Here is a 22463-nt window from a genome sequence, read left to right as displayed (position 1 = left end):
GTCAGGCCTGCTGAAGCCCTGGACAAGGAGCTTGCCAGGCAGTTTTCAGTGGTGATAAAGATGGAACAGGAGTTCTCATAATTTTAACTGAAATGTACAATTTATGTATTTCTTTTTTTAAAAGATTTTATCTATTTATTTGAGAAAGGGGTGGGGGCAGGGAGAAGTAGACTCCCCGCTGAGCAGGAAGCCTGACTCGGGACTCGATCCCAGGACCCTGAGATCATGACCTGAGCCAAAGACAGACGCTTCACCGACTGAGGCCCCTGCGGCGCCCCTAATTTATATATTTCAAAAGAAAAAGACATGTGGGAGCCTCACTGTAAGGCCAATGTCACGGGTGACGTCCCCAAGAAGCAGACGGCTCTTGTCTCCCTTTCCACACTCTCCTTCATTGCTCCAGTCTGCTCTGAAGAGAGGCCGTGTACCTTGGTGCTGGGTGGGGGGTTATTTTATCATTTATGACTGCTGTAACAGAGACAGCTCATTAGCAGGCCACGGCCAAGAGTTACTCTTCACAAGTACTCACAATTAATAATCTGTATCAATCGCAAACAAGTTGCCAAGTCCCCGTTACAGGGTCACATTACCCTACCGCCTTCCACTGGTGCGATCACCACCGTTCTCATCCCTCACTGTGCCACTGTGTGATTTCTGCCTGACCACTGTGCTAGGCCAAGAGCTTTTCAGGACATGGCCTATGTGTGCTCTGCTCACTACTGTCTCCCCAGGGCCTGTCAGAGTAGATGACACATGACAGTAAGTATTCGTGAAGGGAGGGAGGAAATGCCTCTGCATGGAAGAATCTTTTGAGTAATGCTCACATTTGTCCACTTTAGAGAAAACCGGATAGCAGACAATAGAACAGACATTGAATTTCTGGATAAAGGATGGGTGATTTAGTGAGGCGTCGGTGTTCAACATTACACTAAAGCCAGCCCCCAAATTCTCCACCATGAATCACTCCCAACTACTGCTCTCCTGGAAAGATAATGCATTATTAAGATCAGAGAGAAGGGGAAAAGCAGCACTAACAGTCTAGTTGTCAAGCAATGATGGAAGAAGTTACTCTGTTTGGGGACAGGTACGTCACAGATAACTGAAGAACACCGATACAACACGAAATCAGATTTTAAAAAATCTCTTCTATTTCAAGTTCTTTTCATGCCTAATCACTCCCAATGAGACAAAGCTTATATGAGCAAAGGACTTTAAGAGAACAAGACAGAAAAGTCTAATAATCATGAATACACAAATAGGCACATACATCAGTCTCTGCTTCGACTCCCTCATGCTGGAGCTCTAGATAAGCTGGTGCTGGCTCCTTCCCAGCTTGGCCCTAGGCTGTCTTCCCTCTCTAGGAGATTACAGTTGTGTGCATGGCCTCAAAGGCCCTATTCAGGGCTCAGTCCCTGCTCAGGCCTCTTCCCTATGCTCCAGACTCCCACATCTGATATTTCCTACCTGCCACCTACCCCTGAATGTGCCAAAGGCCCTTCAGAACCAACATGTCCCAGATGAAATACATGACTTCATCCTTTCCCCAATCTACACACACACACACACACAGCCAGGTCCTCTTACAACAAAGCAAAGACCGTGACTTGTGTTTTATCTCCAATGTCCAGTACAGTGTCTGGTATAGAACAGGGGCTCAGACATCAGATGTGAAAGCTTTGGGGACCCACCACACGGAATTAATCTCACTTTAGCCATGACCCCTCAGTACTCTCTACTTTGCTCTGTTTTTGCACACCTGACTTTCCCATTAAACCGTGAGCTTCTTGAGGGCAGGTCTGCATCCCAAGTTCTCACATGCTGCCTGTCACAGGCAGATCCTCAGGGACTATTAGTAAATGTATTTGTGCCCAAAGCTTTGGCCTTTGCCCAAAGTCTTCCTACAAATGAAGCAAAAACTTCTTTCTTTTTTAAATTATAAACCAATGCTCAAATCCTCCCATAAAACTGGCCTCCAAACTACTTTCAATAATGGACGAAGTAAATTTCTGTCTCATATTTTTCCTGCTGTTTTCTCTGTTGGATTGCAGGCTTCAGGTAGGGGCCGGGACAATACTCCCTTGTCATGTCTACACCGAGAACCAAACAGGCTGGTCAAAACCTGCTGGCCCTCAGGCCATACCCATTCAATGGCTGTCCCTCATTGCAGGCAGTGTTTAATATCAGTGTACTCCATTCTAAACTATTTTTAGATGTAATTACTTAAAAATATAACACAATTATTACCAGTAATTTAAAATCAACCAAGCCATGAGCCAAAGGTGGTAAGAAGAAGATGTAAAATCATTCAGAAGATTTACGTTTGGAACCGGTGATAATACCTCATCAGTACTTTTATTTTTGGAGACCTATATTCATCTACATTTTCGAATAAAGACCACATTAGGAAATTTCAACTATAAAAATACATGCTTCTATAAATGTTCACCTCTTTTGCAGAATTTAACTAGCAGCCATTGGAACTAGTTCCAGAAGGAATTGACCTTTTTGTCCATGTATTTTGCTTTTGTGAATAAGCTAGGGGAGCGGGTAACACGCTCCTACTAGCAATCTCAGCCCCACTGGTGGCAAATGTGTAAATGTGCCACGGTGGAGAAAGGAATGAAGGGACAAACCATGATATCCCTTTGCCCTTTAGAAGGAATCTTCTGTTCAGAGATGCTACTGAAGTAAAACTTTATTTTTGAAAGACCTCCCTGTTGGAGTTTCAGAGCACTAGCTTTCAAATGCTTCAAGGCCAGATTTGAGTATTTTGAAACTAAAGAAACAGAGTCACTGAAATCAGACTTTGTAAATGACAGAATTCCTCATTAACAGAATATTTCCTGGTTTAAATAAAAAGGATGAAATGTAATTTCACAGTTGACTCTAACAATCATTTTTTTCTTTTTTTTTTTAAAGTGGGAAGAGGGAGAGAGTTGGGGGAGGGAGGGGCAAGCAGGGTGCATGCCCAGCACAGAGCCGGATGCTGGGCTTGATCTCACAACCCTGATACCACGACCTGAGCCGAAATCAAGAGCTGGATGCTTAACTGACTGAGCCACCCAGGCACCCCAACACCATTTCTAAAACAGACATTTTAGGACTTATTCTGATAAATATGGGAAAGAAATCTCACCAAAAATACGATAAAAAATTTGTATCTTTGGGCTAAACATGTAATTTTGGTTATTTCATTGCTTCACTGCAGAATAACCACTTATAAACTACCTCATAAAGATGACATACTATCCTGTTTAAAGAGTTTCAGGGAAGGAAATACTCTATCTGCCTCAGGCATCAATTTTAATGTTAAACAACTGCTGCTGCTAGAACATTCTTCCCCGTATCTTTCAGACTCCATTTTTAAGTTTATTCACCCATCTAAGATGCCCACACATGGTTTTTGGGGGTGGAGGGGAATAGTCTAAGACTAATTAAAAGACATATTTAACTAGGATATCTCTAGAAGAATACATAGTAACTGGAGATGCCATTACCTCTGGGGAACAGAACTGGGTGGCCTGGGGATAGTGGAGGAAAGGGGATTTTCATCATATACCCTTTCGAACATTTACAATTTTAAACCACATGAATATACTATTAAAATATATATTTAAGGGGCGCCTGGGTGGCTCTGTCGGTTAGGTGTCTGGCTTTGGCTTGGGTCATGATCCCGGAGTCCTGGGGCTGAGCCCCACATTGGGCTCCCTGCTCAGCAGAGAGCCTGATTCTCTCTCCGCCCCTCGTCCCACTTGTGCTCTCTCTCAAGTAAATAGAAATCTTAAAATATATATATTTAAGTATGCACTGAATGAGGTAGAGAAAAATGTTCTAGGAATACAGCTCTGTATCAGATCTTTGGAGTAGGGTGAAAATGCCCAGCACAGGCACTCACCACACATGGTCCTTGGGGGTAAATAAGTACCTTTAATTTGGGAAGGAGATGCTAAGTGACACTGGAATCTGCTTAGCCTGACTGGTTAGACAGTCTGATTCTGTTGGGGGAAACAACATTTCGTTTGCAAAGGACTCGGTACTGGAAGTCAGTTGGCCAGGTATCTGGTTCTATTTTAATTCCTAACTACTTATGTAACTTTGAATTCATCATTTACCTCCCCGAGTGCTGGTCTCCTCTGTCAGCTAAAAAATTTTATTAAATGGGCTCTCAGATCCTTTCCTGTTTTAAAATGCTCCAAGTTTTAAAAATATATCTAAATATATTTCTCAGTATTTGAAAACAGTAATTTCTTCCTGTGGCTACTAATAAACTTCTTCAACAAAAGGGCTAAGATGAAATGACTTCCGAAATGACTCTGAGGAGAGTAAACGTCTCTGGCTCACCAGTAGCTTTTGTACACAGAGTACACAGTGATGGGAGCTGACCTATCAGCACCTGTGACTGGTGTCAAAGATAAACAAAAGCAGAAACTAAGGAGGTAAGAACAGACTTTAACCAGTAGGAACTACAGCCTTAAGGAAGAGAGTCCAGCGTGAACTGAACTCAACTTCATCTGTACGAGGTGCCTGGGCATTTTAAAGGAAGAATGGGGGCCGGCAGGGGGTGCTGTTGAGCAGAGTCAGAAGTAGAAATATAAAAAATGGAAGGCGGGGTTTGTCCCTGTGAGTGGGCCATCTGGGCTTGCTAACTGCTGCTTGCTGAAGGTAGGGTCCTACACACCCACAGAGACGGGTTACAGGGGCACTACTAGCAGGTGCTGTCTGGAACAAAGAGTAGATTCTTTTGGCAGCCTCGAGCTTTCCCAGGCAAGAAGTGAAGGGGGCTGGAGTTGACATCTTTAGCGACGCAGCTTGTGTTGACAGAAGCTGTGCTCGTGTTCGAGCCTCTTAGGCTGTGTGTGTGTGTGTGCGCACGCGCATGAAATCATTTGTGATGAGAATCCAGTTTTTTTTTTTTTTTTTTTATTTTTTTTTTGAGAGAGAGAGAGAGAGAGAGAGAGAGAGAGAGATTGAGGCATAAGCAGGGGGAGCGGCAGGCAGGGGGAGAGGGAGAAGCAGACTCCCAGCCGAGCAGGGAGCCCGATGAGGGGCTCAATCCCAGGACCCCAGGATCGTGACCTGAGCCGAAGGCAGAGGCTTAACTGACTGAGCCACCCAGGCGCCCCAAGAATCCAGTTTTATAGGCCAAGGTTGAGGCCTAGTCAAGAAGAGGGCTCAGTGGGGCCTGCCTAGAATTTAATCAGGAGAATGTCACTGGTAGCAGCACATGTCACCTCTCCTCAACATGACACAAGGATATATTCAATGTCAAGAAAAGGGCTGTCAAGAGCAACAACGCATCTGTGGTTCAGGAATGCTACAGGGAATGCTGGGAAACTTAATTTTGTAGTTCAGCCATCCAAACAAACACTGGCGCTCATACAGGGGCTCTGCATCAAACCACGGCCACCATCATGCTTTGGTATTAATAAAGGCTTATGAAGAAAATATAATACTAAATGAACAAGAAATTGACTTCAAAATAAATTTAGACCCTCAATATATTATGGTGGTAAGAAAACTTAACAGATCTATACCATTAAGTTTTTAAGTGTACCATACAGTATTGTTAAGTACAGGCTCAATGTTATCCAGCAAATCTCTACAACTTAAATCATCTTGCATAACTACAACTTTATACCCACTGAAAAGCAACTTCTTGTTTTCCCCTCCCCCAGCCCTAGGCAACCAACATTCTACTCTCTGCTTCTAGGAGTTTGACTATCTTAGATACCTCATTTAGTGAGATCATGCGGTATTTGGCTTTCAGTGACTGGAATATTCACTTAGCATGATGTCCTCAAGGTTTATCCAAGTATTATTCAGCCTTCCTTTTTAAGGATGAATAAGATTCCATTGTGTGTATGTACGTATGTATATGTGTGTGTGTGATATATTTATATATATAAAATCACATTTTCTTTTTCCTTTCATTCACTGATGGATATTTAGGTTGTTTCCCCATCTTGGCTACTGTGACTAATGCTGCAATGAACATGGTTGTACAAATATCTCTTCAAGACCTGCTTTCAATTCTTTTGGAAAAATACCCCAAAGAATTTTGGGATTATTGCATCACATGGGTAGTTCAATTTTTCCTTTTTTGAGGAACCTCCATACTGTTTTCCACAGCTACAACATTTTACAATCCACCAACAGTATAAAGGGTTTCGATTTCTCTACATCCTAGCCAACATTTGTCTTTTCTTTTTTTGACAATTGCACTCTTAACAGGTGTGAAATGATATCTGATTGTGGTTTTGATTTGCATTTCCCTGATGATTAGAGATATTAAGCATCTTTCATCTACTTGTTTGGAGAAATTTCTATTCAAGTCCTTTGTCCATTCTTAATCTGGCTATTTTATTTATTTTTTCTGCTAATTGAAGGAGCTCCTTATATATTTTGGATATTAATAACTGCTTATCACATACACAGTTTGCAAATATTTTCTATTCTACAGGTTGCTTTTTCGTTCTGTTAATTGTTTTCTATGCTGTGCAGAAACTTTTTAGTTTGATGTAATCCCACTTGAATAATTTTGCTTTTGTTGTCTATGTGTTTGGTGTCATAACCAAAAAATCATTGCCAACACCAACAACATGAAGTTTCCCAATGCTTTCTTCTAGGAGTTTTACAGTTTCAAGTCTTGAGTTTACATCTTTAATCCATTCTGAGGATTAAGATGTAAATCTTAATTTACATTAAGATTACATTAAGACCCCCGCTGTAAGACAAGGGTCCAATTTCATTCTTTTGCATATGAATATAGTCATCCCAGAGCCATATGTTGACGAGACTATCATTTCCTTATTGTATATTCTTGGCAGCCTTGTTGGAAGAGAGTTGACCATATATGCACTGGTTCATTTCTGGGCTCTCTATTCTGCTCCACTGGTCTCTATGGTTGCATTTACACCAGTACCACACCGTTTTATTGATGTAGCTCAGTAACGTATTCTGAAATCGGAAAGTGGGATTATTCCTCCAGCTTTGCTCTTCTCAAAACTGTTTTGGCTATTCTAGGTCCTTTGTGGTTCCTTTTGAATTTTAGGATTGTTTTTTCTATCTTGTAAGAAATGCCACTGGGATTGTGATATGCATTGAACCTTTAGATCGCTTCAGGTAGTATGGACATTTTAACAATATTAAGTTTTCTGTTCTGAACACGGTATATTTCCCACTTATTTGTGTCTTCTTTAATTTCTTTCATTAGTGTTTAGTTTTCAGTGTACAAGTCTTTCACCTCCTTGGTTAAATTCATTCATTTATTCTCCTAATGCTATTGCACATAGGGACTGTTTTCTTCTTTTCAGACAGTTCACTGCTAGTATATAAAAATGCAACTGATTTTTATATATTGATTTTGTATCTTGCGACTTTACTGAATTTGTTTATTCTTTTTTTTCTAAAGATTTTATTTATTTATTTTGTCAGAGAGAGAGAGACAGCGAGAGAGGGAACACAAGCAGGGGGAGTGGGAGAGGGAGAAGCAGGCTTCCCACTGAGCAGGGAGCCTGATGTGGGGCTTGATCCCAGGACCCTGGGATCATGACCTGAGCCGAAGGCGGATGCTTAACAACCGAGCCACCCAGGCGCCCATACTGAATTTGTTTATTCTAACAGGTTTTGTGTGTGTGCATGCGTGTGTGCGTGTGTGTGTGTACTCGTCAGGGTTTTCTACCTATAAGATCATATCATTTGTAAACAGATAGTTTTACTTTTTCCTTTCCTATTTGAATGTCTTTTTTTCTTTTCTTGCCTAATTGCTCTAAAATTCCCAGTACTACATTGAATAGGGATGGAGAGAATGGTCATCCTTGTCTTGTTCCTGATCCCAGAGCTAAAACTTTCAGTTTTTCACTGTTACAACATGATATTAGCTGTGGGACCTTCCTATATGGCCTTTATTATGTTGAAGTAATTTCCTTCTATTCTTAGTTTGTTTAGATTTTTTTTTTTTTATGCAAGGGTGCTGAAATTTTGTCAAATGTCTTTTCTGCATCTTTGGGGGGGGGATCATGTGATTCTTATCCTATATTCTGTTAATATGGTGTACCACATTAGCTGATTTTCGTATGTGGAACATCCTTGCCTACCAGGAATAAATCCCACTTGATTAATGTATATAATCCTTTTAACTTGCTGCTTAATTCAGTCTACTAGTATTTTGTTGAGGATTTTTGCATCTACATTCATCAGGGATATTGGTCTGTAATTTTCTTTTCTTACAGTGTCTCTGTCAAGCTTTGGTATCAGGGTAATGCTAGCCACTTAAAATAAGTTTGGAAGTGTTCCCTGCTCTTCAAGTTTTTGGAAGAGAGAGTGAAAGAATGGTGTTAATTCTTTAAATGTTTGGCAGAATTCACCAATTAAGCCATCTGGTCCTGGCATTTTCTTTCTTGTGAGGTTTTTGATTACTGATTCAATCTTGTTGTTAGTTATAGGTCTGCTCAGATTTTCTATTTCTTCATGATTCAGTCTTGGTAAAGTTGTATGTTTCTAGGAATTTATACATGTCCTCCATGTTATCGAATTTTTTGGCATGGAATTGTTCATAGTAATCTCTAATGATCCTTTTTATTTCTGTGACATTAGTTGCAATATCCCCTTTCCTTTTTTTTTTTTTTAAGATTTTATTTTTAAGCAATCTCTACACCCATTGTAGGGCTCAAACTTAAAATCCAGAGATCAAGAGTTGTATATTCTACTGACTGAGCCAGCCAGGCACCCTTTTTCATTTCTGATTTTACTTGAGTCATCTCTCTTTTTTTACTTAAAGTTTTGTCAATTTTGTTGATCTTTTTAAAAAAATCAACTCTTAGTTTCATTGTTTTCTATTGTTTTTCTATTTTTCATTTTTTTATTTTTGCTCCAAATCTTAGTATTTCCTTCCTTCTGCTAACTTGGGCTAACTTTGTTCTTTTTCTAGTTCCTTGAGGTGTAAAGTTAGATTGTTTGAGATCTTTCTTTTTTCACTGTCAATATGTATTACTATAAATTTCCCTCTTTGTATAACTTTTGCTACATCCCATAAGTTTCGGCATGTTGTGTTTTCAGTTTCATTAGTTTCAAGGTATTTTCTAATTTCCCTTTTGATTTCTTCAATGGCCCATTTGGTTAATCAAATGGGTGTTAATTTGGGTGTATTCTTAAATTTCCACGTATGTGTGAATTTTCCAGTATTACTTCTACTATTTATTTCTAGTTTTATTCTGCTGTGACTGGAAAGGATACTTCATGTAATTTCAATTTCAATTTCAACTTTCTTAAATTTGTTAAGACTTGTTTTGTGACCCAACACATGAACTATCCTGGAGAATGTTTCTTGTGTGCTTCAGAAGAAAGTACACTCTGCTTCCGTTGGGTGAAATGTTCTATATACATCTGTTAGGTCCACTTGGTTCACAGTGTTGTTAAAGTGCACTGCTTCTTTATGGATTTTCTGTCTGGATATATTATCTGGTATTAAAAGTGGAATAGTGAAGTCTCCTACCATTACTATACATATTGCTGTTCATTTCTCCTTTCAGTTCTATCAGTGTTTGCTTTATGTATTTAGTGTTTCATATATTTAGGTTTTCTGATGTTACACGCATATATAATTGTTCTATCTTCCAGGTGAACTGACCTTTTTTCCATTATATAATGTCTTTCTTTGTCTCTTGTGACAGTTTCTGACTTAAAGTCTATTTTGTCTGATATAAATACAGTCACCCTGCTCTCTTTTGGCTAACATTTGCATGGAGTTATCGTTTTCCATCCTTTTACTTTTAGCATACATCTGACCTTAAACCTGAAGAGTATCCTGTAGGCAACATATGGTTAGACCTTGTGTTTTGTTAATCCACTCAACTACTCCATGTCTTTTTACTGGGGAGTTTAATCTGTTTACATTTACAGTAATTATTGATAGGAAAGAACTTACTATTGCCATCTTGTTAATTGTTTTATACCAGTCTTGTAGTCCTTTTGTCTTTATTTTCCTCTCTTGCTCACTCTGCATTGGGCCAGGGGAGGGATTATTGATGAATCACTATATGGATGTAGCCACACTAATTCAAACCACTCTTAGTTCTCAGTGGCCCCCAGCCATCCTGCTAGCCCTTTGAGATAGATGAGACAGAAGCCAGTGCTTCAGCCACATCCAGAAAAAAGCAGAATGTTAGACATATGATTCAGTTTTTCCTTTTCTTCTTGGGGAGAAGCTGGGGCTGGGGGTTTTCTCTCGATCACATTGCACTTTGCCAGGGGTAGTCATTATGGAAAGAAGGTATCTTGAATTTTCCTACCAGCTTTGATGTGGCTGGTTTCACACTCACCTGGGGTACAGGGGCCTTTCAACTAGTTTCTGGATTCCTCACAAAGGGAATTGGTCTGTGTATTGTTGACTTGGTGTGTTTCTTGGGGGAAGGAGGGTCTGGGACTTGCTATTCAGCCACCTTGTTGATGCTGCTCCTGCCCAACACACTCTTTTAGAAGACACACTTAATAATCCATTTGTATGAATAACTGCTTCCCATCTATCATTCTTTTTTTTTTTAAGATTTTATTTATTTGTCAGAGAGAGAGTGCACAAGCAGGGGGAGTGGCAGGCAGAGGGAGAAGCAGGCTCCCCGCTGAGCAAGGAACCTGATTCGGGACTCCATCCCAGGACCCCAGGATCATGACCTGAGCCGAAGGCAAATGCTTAACTGACTGAGCCACCCAGGTGTCCCTCCATCTTTCATTCTTAAACTGTTCAATGTAAATTTCAAGAAAGATTTTTTTAATTTAATGTATTTTATAATTTATCTATACTGAGTGTTCCATATAGTGATTCATCAATGATCTGAGTCCAGAGATAACAAAGAGCAATTTAATTTTTAAACATCTTAATTACCATTGTCAGTCAACCAAAATAGCAATGACCAGAAAAGTATAAACATAGTAGCTGCACCTGCTTTTGCTAAAGAAATCTATTTTCTCCTATGAAGAGCTCAACAGAACTTCCAGAATCACAAAAAGAAACATCTAAAAAACCTAAACAGTGTCAATAGTTGCAGAAAGATAGCTGTGAAGGGTGGGAGGCCATCTCCTGGCCTCTCTTCCCAAGTATGTTTCCATTATTTTCTTTGTTATTCACATCCTCCCTGCCTATTTTGGCAAAAATCATTCCTATATATGTTCCGTTTAGGGGCTTAAAATAAAACGGGCTTCCCTTTTGCAGTACACACTCTACTGAAAAGTCATGAAAAAAATCTAATGGGGAGGCAAGGAAGAAAATCACCCTTTCCAATGGTTTCAACTAAATCTAATTTCAAAGTTGTTCCCACAAACTGCTAGATAGGAGCTCTACTCCATAGGTCCTTTAACCTACTTACACTTCACTCATGACTGAGGGTCTTCAGCATAGGAATGGATCATTGAGGTGTCATTCTATTGAGTTGGCGGATATTAAAAATGATAAATAATTTAAGTAAAGAGCTTATGTGAGAGAGATCTCCACGTTTCTTTCTTGCTGTGTTGAGCACAATGGCTTTCAAGTCTGTCCAGTGAAGTTAAAACTGACATAGCACTTATAACTACTACCTTAAAGGACCAGGTGGAGGACCAGGGGCAGTTGGCAGAGTCGCTCCAAACACCAGCACTTAATGGGCCAGCAAAGGGAAATATTTTCTCAGGGTGAATAACTCCTTGCAAATAATATACTATGATTCTTTTTAATTTGGTTTTGTTAAGTTTGACTTTTATTCTGTCAAAGAGTTGCCCTCATCTATGACGTAGTCATTACCTGTTTAGTCAAATATCAGCCATTTACTTTTCATTTATAAAACTGTGGTGGCAACATCACTTAAGCCAAGAAACAAAGATCTACATGACTTTTTAAAGTTTCCTTTATAAGCCGTTTCCTAGGTGATAGTGCAAGACAAAGAGATACTTCAGAATGAATACCCATCTCCTCTGATGCAACAGATGTCCTCCTTTACAGCCCTGGGCTAATCCAAGTACCAGACAAGTTATTTACTTCAATCTGACAAGAGCCTTCCTCAAAGTAAACAGGCGGTGTAAGCACAGCCCTGAGGTTACGGAAGGAAATGCCACGTTCTGAAGTGAAGTAAGCCATGCTACTGGGGATTTAGTTTAAGTATAGCAAATTAAAAAAGAATAAAGGGATAAAAAGGCAAATGTGGCAAAATGAGTTCTTTATTCTATTTATTTTTTATATACTACTGGTTTTTTAATAATCACAGTTTAAAAATTACCTAATTAAAAAACCCTCCAGAATTATTTATCACTTAGAATAAATACTCTGGAGAGTTAGCAAATCTCCTTGAGTTCTACGTTGGTACTTCAATCATAACCTTATACTTAAAAAGTAAATGAATAATTAACGTTTGTAACTGATTAATGTGTTAAAGCCTTAAGTGTATATTAGTATCTACGATAGTCTTTTTTTCAGCAATTAGTAGCTCTGAAAAGATATCGTATAGAAACAATGTAAAATTTTTAGTTTTTCAATTCTTTGAACGAAATGAATTAAAAAGCTTGCACTGAAATCCCCCTTTTAGTGACCTTGCTCCATTAACCACTCAAGTCCTGACTTTGCTCCACTCCAAATGGGAAATAAATGTCGTATTTTTTGCAAGGTATGTACATAAAAACAGTATCCCTTTCATAAATGCTGCAGAGTACGACAGGTACTTTCAGTGATGTTTCTCCTTGCTGTCCCCATCCCGGCACCAGCAGGATTTAAAGGTGGTGGACAAATACTGCGGGACTCGGCGTCACCAATCACATTAGTGGATGCCACCTATCAGATCAGAGAAGAGGCTTGGGACCTACACTTTGAATCCAAGAGCAAAAAGAATACACCTTCCCTCTTCCTAGGTCAAAGAACACAAAAACAATAAAACAATAACAAACTAGAACAGAGGCTAGAGGAGAAGATGTAGCCCCACTTACATCTGCAGGTACCAAATCTGAAAATCGGAAACTCTTGGGGCTGTTTAAGATGTACCGACCCAGACTTCTACTTAATTTGAAATCATGGTTTAAAGTGCCTAAGGAAGTATTAGGTCTATTTAATTCCTTAAGACCTCCTTTTTTTTTTTTTTTTTTTAAGATTTATTTATTTACTTGAGAGAGAGAGCCCGAGGTGGGGAGGCGCAGAGGAAAATTATCTCCAGCAGACTCCCTGCCAAGTGTGGAGCCTGACATGGGGCTCGATATCACGATCCCAAGGATCATGACCAGAGCTGAAACCAAGAGTCAGATGCTTAACCAGTTGTGCCACCCAGGTGCCCCAAGACCTCCTTCTTTTAAAAAGAGTTTTAGTGTTTATAAACAAATATTACCTCTAGTCCTGGAAAACTAAGTCTGGACATTTAGCCAAAAAATGTATTAGGTGAAGAATTCTCATTTCACACCAAACCACCACCTTCTAAGCAAGGGCAATTTCTACTGAATATTCTTTTAAACTTTTTTTTTAAGATTTTATTTATTTATTTGAGAAAGAGCGAGCACAAGCGAGAGAGCACAAGCAGGGGGAGCAGCAGAGGGGGAGGGAGAAGCAAGTTCCCTGCTGAGCAGGGAGCCTGAAGCGGGGCTCGATCCCAGGACCTTGGGATTACGACCTGAGCTGAAGGCAGACACTTAACCCACGGAGCCACCCAGCCACCCCCTGAATATTCTTTGAAATAGGGAAGATTCCTTTATGTGGATATTAAAATATAATCACAATTCCAAAAACTCAGTTCACCTACATTTTAAAATCTACTATATAAAAGTATACCTGTATTTCGTTAGGACTATGAACACCTGCAGCAAATACTTAAAATATTCCAACTATGTGACAAATATCTTTTTCCTAACAGAACATTCCAAAGGAGAAACCGCTGGCTACTTACTGTAATTAATTGAAGGTCAGGTACAGTATGCATCTGTTGAAATCACTGTTTTCCCTTACAGACTGATCTTCCTTGACTTATGATAGGGTTACAGCCTAATAAACCCACTGTAAGTTGAAAATACCCTAAGCTGAAAATGCATATAATACACCTAACCTACTGACATCACAGCTTAGCCTATGATGTTCCACCTTAAACGTGCTCAGGATGTTTACCCTACAGTTGAGCAAAATCATCTAACACAAAGCTTATTTTACAATAAACTGTTGAATCTCTGGTGTAATTTGTTCAATATTCTACTGAAAGGGAAAGCCAGAATGGTTGCATGGGTGCAGAAGGGCTATCGGGGTATTGGCTGCTTACCCTGGTGACTGCGCGGTGGACTGGGAGCTGTAGCTCCTGCCCAGCATCGCAACAGTGCCATGCTAGCCCGGGAGAAGATTAAAATTCAAAATTCAAAATCTGAAGAATGGTTCCTGCTAAATGCATACCGCCTTTGCACCATTACAATGTTAAAGTATCATAAGTCAAACCATCGTAAGATGGGGACCGTCTGTACACACTTTGGAGAAGAAAATGTATTTTTAAAGCTCTAGTTCTCTTTCCTTTATTGTATGGGATTGTGCTCTTGATATATTTTTTAAGTTTATGATCCTCACACACAATCTCTGCTATATAATTTAATCATGGTTTGTATAGTTCATCACCTGGATAACTAACTCTATGAAGTAACTATAAATACTTCCAAAATTGATAAACAACAAACATTTGCCTTTATGATTTTTTTTTTAAATACTGGCTTGTGTCCTTGTTAAAGGAAATGAGGCTTAACATTTCTTTCTTGTGGCTATAAACTTCCTAAATGTAAATCCAGGATGTTTATCATCAATATGTGTCACAGGCACACTGGATAAAGAGGAGAATTCCAGAATTATAACACAAAAAAAGTCTGTTGGCTCAGGATAAGTAAAAATTGTCATTTCAAAGATCAAAGAAGAGCTGGAGAGAGGTGAACAGAGGACAGATATGACGCAGGAAGAAAAGGTGAAAACAAGTCTTAGGGCAGGTGGTCTGTGAAGATGTCATCAATTCCATCCTGCTGTCCTCAGGCAACATGGCAGGGGCACCATGCCAGGAAACAGGAACATGTCATCTTGCAAAGGCTTTCATCCAAGGAGATCACGTGTATTTTCTTGGCAGGGTATCCTAATATCTAATAACTCTCACTGAGCTGGATTTTCTATACCATGGGTTAGGATTAAACTGACAATGATTCACATTCAGAAACTGCTTTTGGATTTGAGTAGGAAGAAGAATTCAGACATTAGGATCCCCATTCAAACTGCTTTCTAAAGGAGTGATAACCATATAGCCTGAAAAATGAAAACAAAACAAACCAAAACAAAAAATACCTGAATCTAATCAGTCATAACTAATGAAATCTCCACGCCAATAGTGGCAGATGTGAAAAACCCCCCAATTTAGACTTTTCTGCATAAAATAGTATTTTCTGTATAAAACAGAATGAATGAAAAACTAACGCTGGGTCCTCCCAGGGCAGGGATGTGGGGCAAACCAGGAATTCCTCTCGTGTGTGTGTGTGGGGGGGGGTTACTTGGGGATGGGCAGGGAATATGGCACTTCTTAGGTGAGGCCATGGATTTAGTCATCCCGAGGCACAGAGAGGAGGGAAGCCGGCACTCCCAGGGACAACATTCTTCCCTCACTCACTGCACGCCGCTACTACTGCTCTGAGGAGTCCCGGCTACAGGGAAGAATGAGGCGTGGTGCCTGCCCTCACATATGGTGAGGAAGAAAACAGGCATCCACCGGTTACAACATAATGTGGAAAATGTTACAAAATGTGCTCCTGGTACACAGGAGGAGCTCCTGGAACGCTAGAGCCAGGGAGCCAGACTGACGGTAACCCTGCCTGGGTGGGGAGGGGAGCAAGGCAGCAGACGGTCCAGAGGTGATGTCTGGGTTGAGTTTTGAAGGACAGGTGTAACTTCCCTGGACAGACAAGGGACAAGGGCAAGAGGAACAGCAGTGCAAAGGCAGGAGAGCAATATGAATTTAGGAAATCAAACCAGTCCACTGTAGCTAGTGTGGAGGGTAGTGGGGGCCAGAGAGGAGGCTAGAAAGTTATGGGGAGTCATATCACGGCCTGGATACCTTCCCAAGCCCTCAGTTAACAGTAATGTGCGTGACACTCTAACAGAGAACTGGAGAGAGGAGGTCAGCAGACAGAGAAGCCAACATCTAGAAACTGGACAGCAGATGGACGCATGGTAAATGACCGAACAGACCTGAGCAAACTGAAGCCCAAACCCACAGCAAGGAAGAAGACTAGGAATAAGTTGATTTATGCCACAGAAGCCAAAGACCTTTCGAAAACGGACGTGAGGGTCGGGAGAAGACAAGAGGACTGGGGGGAAGCCCTGAGAGAGAACGGGCAGACCCCCCCACATCTCCCATGCACACAAACACGGGCAAACCCCCACACATCCCCCAGGCACACAAACAGGAGGTGTGCGCCTGTCTGACCCTCTGGAGGGACTGGACAGAAGCCCGGGGCGGGGGCAAGACACAGACACAGCGCAGGGGCCTACAGGAAAAGCTTGGCAACTCAGTGCTGGAAACAAGCCCACCTCAGTCACCAGGTGAGGGACATGCAGAAGGACAAGTCCAGTGGTCGCCCCACAGTGGAGCCCATCATGTAGGAGCACCACCACTGCCCAGTGTCCAGGTCATTTTTTAGTCTCCACCTCTTCAATACGAGCAGATGACCAGTGACAACCAGACATTTGAGAAAAGCATCTAATATGGAAGAGAGAAGCCAAAACAAAGCCAAAACGAATCTGAAGGAGAAAGACAATGAAGAATACAGCAAGATACTTCAAAACCTCCAATTAATATCTTCATGTTGTTTCATCCTCCATGAATCATAGGATGTTGTGTTTTTTAAAAAAAGAACAATCGAAAACAGAAAAGAGCTCTTAAAAATAGCATTAATTTTTTAAAAGTCAAAGAAAACTTGGGAGGATATAGCTCAGGATATTGCCCAGAAAATAGGATAAGCAAGCAAAGCAAAGCAACTGGGAGAGGAAAGATATTAAAATCAGATCATCAATCTAGAAGGGCAACATCTAAGTAATAAGATTTCCAGAAAAAGAAAAGAAAATACCAAAGAGCTGAAAGGACGGGTTGCAAAGGGGTCATGATGTCCCAGCTAAACATACAACTGTCTTGAAATTTCCAACACCCAGAAGACATGTTCCACTATGAAGAGGGTTCCACCAGACCATGAAATAAAGGTGATCGCAGAAATAGGGGCACCCACACCAGGGTAGAGAAGGGAACCATGGCACAGGGAGCCAGGTGTGTTGCTGGGGCAGGGAGCTGAGGGCCCCAGGAGGGACAGCACCAGAAAACCAAGTCCCAAGTGGAGGAACACATTCGGAGATTTCTAATATTTGGGGGGGGGGTGTAGGACTTAATCTGTGATTGGTACACAGACAACTAAGCAATTAAGTAAGGCAACATTACTAACTGTGGGCAAAGCCAACAGTGCACAAGGCAGACAATGCAACCCTGGTTTTGTGTGCCCACTGTCTGCGAATCACACTTTGAGCACAGAATGACCAACTGTGGAGACAGGAGCACACTGGGAGGCTGGGTATGGAAAGGGGCATTCCAAGAGAGCCAGCTTCTCACTTTCCAGGTAGGAAGTTAGTAGAGAACACCTGAGTCCAAAACATCAAGATCTGACAGAACAAGCCCATCATCTTTCAGAAATATGGAGAGAAACAAAGAGTTACAAGTGGTTGCCACAGGGAGCAGGGATCAGGGAGTGGGAGGGATAGCAAAGGGAATGAAAAGGTGCCGGTGTTTTGTTTGTTTTTTAAATTTTTCATTATAAGCCTAGTAGTACTATTTGACTTTTAAAAAACTACTGCTTTTAAATTTAATAAACAGTAAAAATAAATAGAAAGTTAGAGAGGGACCAGACTCATATGTTTATCTTATAGATTTTCCCTCAAAAACAAAATGTAAGACATAATCCCCATTTCATATCTAAAACAGAAGTGGAGTTGCCCGGGGATCTGGTCTGGGTGTCCCAGGCCCCCTCCTCCCTGAGGCTCACTCCATCCCCTGCCCTAGGAAGGCAGCTCCACAGAATTCTGTGAGGAACAGTTTGCAAGCCACGGCTGCAGGCAAAGGGAGATCTTTAAATAACTTCAAAGACTGGAAAAGTCACTCATTCCCTCACTGTTCAGGAACCAGGAAAGGGGCAGCCCAGGGTGGCAGAAGCGGCCACTGACAAAAAGAAGGAACCAGCCAGGGAGCAGAGCTGAAGATGGGAAGAACTTAGGAGTCGCCAAGTCCAGCAGCCCTGTTACAGAATGTGAGGTGTGTGAGAGTTGAAACACTTGCCTTTAAGCTGGTCTGAATGTAACCATCTTTAGCATTAAATATAAATAATCGCTGACACAAGAAGATTTAAGGAGTGGAATCACCAGGTGCTGGTGACTAAGTGGAGGGTGAAGACAGGGAGAGAGGGCAAGTCCCGTGGAATTCCCAGGTTGGGTGCAAGTGATCAGCAACAGAGGAGGGGGCAGGGAGAAGACGGACAAGCTAAGCCGGGACCCGGCTGGATTTGAGCAGGGTCCAGGCAGCGGGTGCTCAGCGTGAGGGACAAGAGGGACCGATGGCTCACGTGGCTCGCAGCTCGGGGAGCCTGCATGCTCAGGTGGGAGCTGACAGGCTCTGGCAGTGGGAGAAATCACCCCAAGGAGAGAAAAAAGGGGAAACGCCCAACACTGGAGCCTTGACAAGCGGACCAGGTGAGAACGAGGAACGAGCACGGGAGCCCGCGGTGGATGTGTGGGCTAAGGCGGCAGCTGGGAAGGCTTCCAGGAGCAGGGTCTGAAGGACACTACAAGGAAGAGGCAAGACAAGGCTGGAAGAGGGACTGGCTTTGGGGGAGAGCAGTGTCCAGAAAGCATGAGGCCTGGATATGCGGCCTGGGGTCACAGATGCTTCAGTCAGAGTGAGGGTGGGGGGCCGGGTGGGGCAATGTGAAGCCCCAGGCTGCTTGGAGAACAGGCTTCACGTGAGGAAAGAGCCCCACAGCCCTGGGGGCCTCGGGAGAGAGACAGGTCTGGCCGAGGAGAAAGCAGAAGCAGCTGGGAGGAAAGGCCAACAGGCGAGGACCGAGACCCCCGACGAGGACCCTGAGTCGAGGAGGGGGAGAAGCTGCGAGGCCTGGATGAACCACATGGCATCTGCGTGTCATCCTTGCGCGGAGGCCCAGCTAAGCTTCTCTGTATCACTCCAGTTTTAGTGTATGTGCTGCCGAAGCGAGCGCTGGATGAACCACACGGCATCTGATCTGGGGGCTGCGCTGTGAGTGACAACGGGTGTTGCTGACTTCCCTAAAGTGTACACAGCTTCGATGCCTCGGGATCCCCTTAAAATAAATCCGAATGGTTCAGGCACCCAAACTATGCATGCACCACACTCCAGGAGCTGTGGTAGATAAGGGGTACCTGGGAAGAGAAAAAGACAAGCCACCTGCCGGAGAAGCAGTTCTTGGCAGACCTCCTTGTGTCCATGGCAGAAGGGTGTTCCTGGGAGCTTTCTTCTTGCAAGGCGTTCTCCCAAGAAGGGCTGGAACTAGAGTTTTCTTCCCGTACTAAACCAGTACGGGAAGAAAACTCTAACTCTAACCTAAATCCCTCAGATGTGAGTCTGGGGTTTTTTCCTTCTGTCCCATCTTCCATGGACACAGATCCACCAGCTACGCGCTGTTCTTCTAGGAGAGTCATGCTCATGTCTACACACAAGGATCATGTGTTGTTATCTCTTAACTCTCCTGATGGAAACGCACCTCAGGTTCTCGACAACCTTCTCTGGTTCAAAGGCTCTCAAAGTGAACCGATGTTCACCTAAGACTCAGAGAATGCTAGATGGATGTGTGTAAATGTGTATGTCTCAAAGCACTTTCCTATTATCAAGAGGCATGGTGTTCTCCCAGGCCCCTGGAGAACGTAGCGGGGACTAAGCATTCTCCTCCTTATGCACTGTGCTGTGATGCTGGGTGCTTCCTAGAAATGGCAAAAGCTTCACTGCTGCATTACTCTTGATCAACTTAGGACCCAAAGAAATTTTTGCCCCAGTCATATTTATATTTATTTCTCTGACATTTTCTATTTATATCATTTGCTTTTTCTTCCAAGCCCTACAAAGACTGTTCTATTTATAAATACATCTCAGGTTTACCAAGCTAAATTTATAGAAGTGTCTTTTCTGTGAATTTTCTATTCTTCAAAACATTTGTTGAAGAGTCCTATTTTTTATGAGGCTATGGACTGAACATCTGTATCCCACTCAAAATTCCTATGCAGTAGCCCTAACCCCTAATGTGGCAGTATTTGGAGATAGAGCCTATAAAGAGATAATGAAGGTTAAATGAGGTCATAAGGATAGAGCCCTAAACCAATAGAATTGGTGTCCTTTTATGAAGAGGAAGAGATACCGGGGATGAGCACCCAGAGGAAAGGCCATGTGAGGACACAGGAAGATGGCGGCCACCTGCCAGCCAAGGAGAGAGGCTTCGGGGCGCCTGGGTGGCTCATTAAGTGTCTGCCTTCAGCTCAGGTCATGGTCCCAGGGTCCTGGGATCGAGCCCTACATCGGGCTCCCTGCTCCGCGGGAAGCCTGCTTCTCCCTCTCCCACTCCCCCTGCTTCTGTTCCCTCTCTCGCTGTGTCTCTCTCTGTCAAATAAATAAATAAAATCTTTAAAAAAAAAAACAAAAAAACGGAGAGAGGCTTCAAGAGCAACCAAGCCTGCCAATGCCTGATCTTGAGCTTCCATCCTCCAGAACCGTGAGAGATAAATGCCTGATGTTTAAGCCCTCCAGCCTGTAGAATTCTGTATGGCAGCCCAAGGAGACTAAGACAGTCTACTATATACTATACTATACTATATACTACTATCTACTATATAAACTCCAAGTAGAATCACATTCCCTTCTTGCAATTTAATGGAAGACAAATTTTCGTCTGACATGAAACACATCGCTTGAAAAAATTCACTGTAAGTATAGATGAAATTAAGAACAATAGTTTTTAAAAATAGTTCTGTTTTTACAAGAGTTCCATCAGACTCAGCTCTCCTCCTAGTGGGATAACAAGACATTATATGCCTTTTAATGTGGCTCAGTGTGAATGATAGGGTATCACCTATTAATTATCCTTACCCAACCTGTTTAATCCAAACCTAATCTCAACCTAACTTCCACATGATAGAAAATACAGAGGCTAGCAGAAGTTAAATGATACTATGGGTAAACAATCGTACAAGCCTAGACTGTGGAATATTCTACAAAGTAACCACATTAAACTTGTGAGAAAGGTAATGTCATTAAAAAAAAAAAAAAGGAAATTTTTCTAGACTGAAGATGTAACAAACAATTGCTGTAGGAAACTTGGATCCCAGTTCCAAATAACAAAAAAAAAGAAAGAAAAGCTTACAACACACACTTTTGTAACCATTAGGGAGCTATGAAGTAGCCTGGATACCAGAAAACATCACTGCTAATTTCTTGGGGGTGGTAATGCAGAAGAATGATCTTATTCTTACGACAAGCATGTTGAAATATTTCACAGTGATGTGCACAATGTCTACAACTTATTTTCAAAAACAGTACTGCAAAAATGTGTGCGTGTATGAAGAGAAAGAGAGGGAGAAAGGGAGGCAAGAAGCGCAAGAGGAGGAGAGAGTGCACAAACGTAGGAAAACATTAGTTGCTGAATTTAAGGCAGGTACATTCTTTCAACTTTTCTATAATGGTTGAATATATGCATCAGAAAGTTGGGGAAGATGATCCCCAGTGTCGCCTCTAGACTGTCTAGATCCGGAATCTGAAGGGGGAGGAACATGGAATCCTATGAGCTCCCAACAGTCTATGCAAAGTGATAGATATAATCACATACGTATGTGTGCACATTTTTCCAGGAAAAGGGTTCCCAATTCCCAATATCCATCTGATATTTAAAGTAGTCTACCATCCCCAAAAGGGTATAGAAATCACCACTCTAAACTGAAGAAAATATATGACAAGTAGGAAAGTCTAGGTATGAAAGTCTAGGTATGAAAATACCTCGACTCTCAAACTCACTTGTAAAATAGTACTGCTTATAAAAGTTAGGAAACAACCTAAAATCCCGTATGATCAGGAGTATCTCAAGATGGAAGGAGGTGGCTTCATCGTGGACGACATTTTACTCTATGTTAAGTGCAGGGTGTTCTTGGGGACAAGGGAAGAGACAGCCTGAGATGAAGGAGGCGCGGCTTTAAACATCAGTTCCCAATGGTTAAGAGCTCAGGGCATTACATTTCAAATTGTCTTCATACTCTTTTCTCATCAATAATTTTCAAACCAAGGAAGAGATATGAAAGAGTGACAGACAAGGAGGAAGGAATATTATTTTTCCATGTCTTGGTTCAAATATGACTGACGGGAGTATCCCCTAAGGATCCTCATTGCTTCAGGGGTCTGCAACCTTTC

General features: G+C 41.8%; 1 protein-coding gene and 1 non-coding gene across 11 annotated transcripts in view; both read right to left on the bottom strand.

Annotated features, from left to right (window-relative positions):
- TULP4 (TUB like protein 4) overlaps positions 1–22463 on the bottom strand; it is a 228948-nt gene that overhangs the window by 40197 nt on the left and 166288 nt on the right. The window lies entirely within an intron of this gene.
- On the bottom strand, positions 19150–19257 carry LOC112819456 (U6 spliceosomal RNA). Its single transcript, XR_003206853.1, has one exon. It is a non-coding gene; the product is annotated as a U6 spliceosomal RNA (small nuclear RNA).

This window comes from Callorhinus ursinus, unplaced genomic scaffold (genome assembly GCF_003265705.2).
Source record: "Callorhinus ursinus isolate GAN/ISIS: 27379988/994484 unplaced genomic scaffold, GSC_fseal_2.0 scaffold6, whole genome shotgun sequence".
In the NCBI taxonomy this organism is placed as follows: domain Eukaryota; kingdom Metazoa; phylum Chordata; class Mammalia; order Carnivora; family Otariidae; genus Callorhinus; species Callorhinus ursinus.
This window is presented reverse-complemented; position numbering and strand designations above follow the sequence as displayed.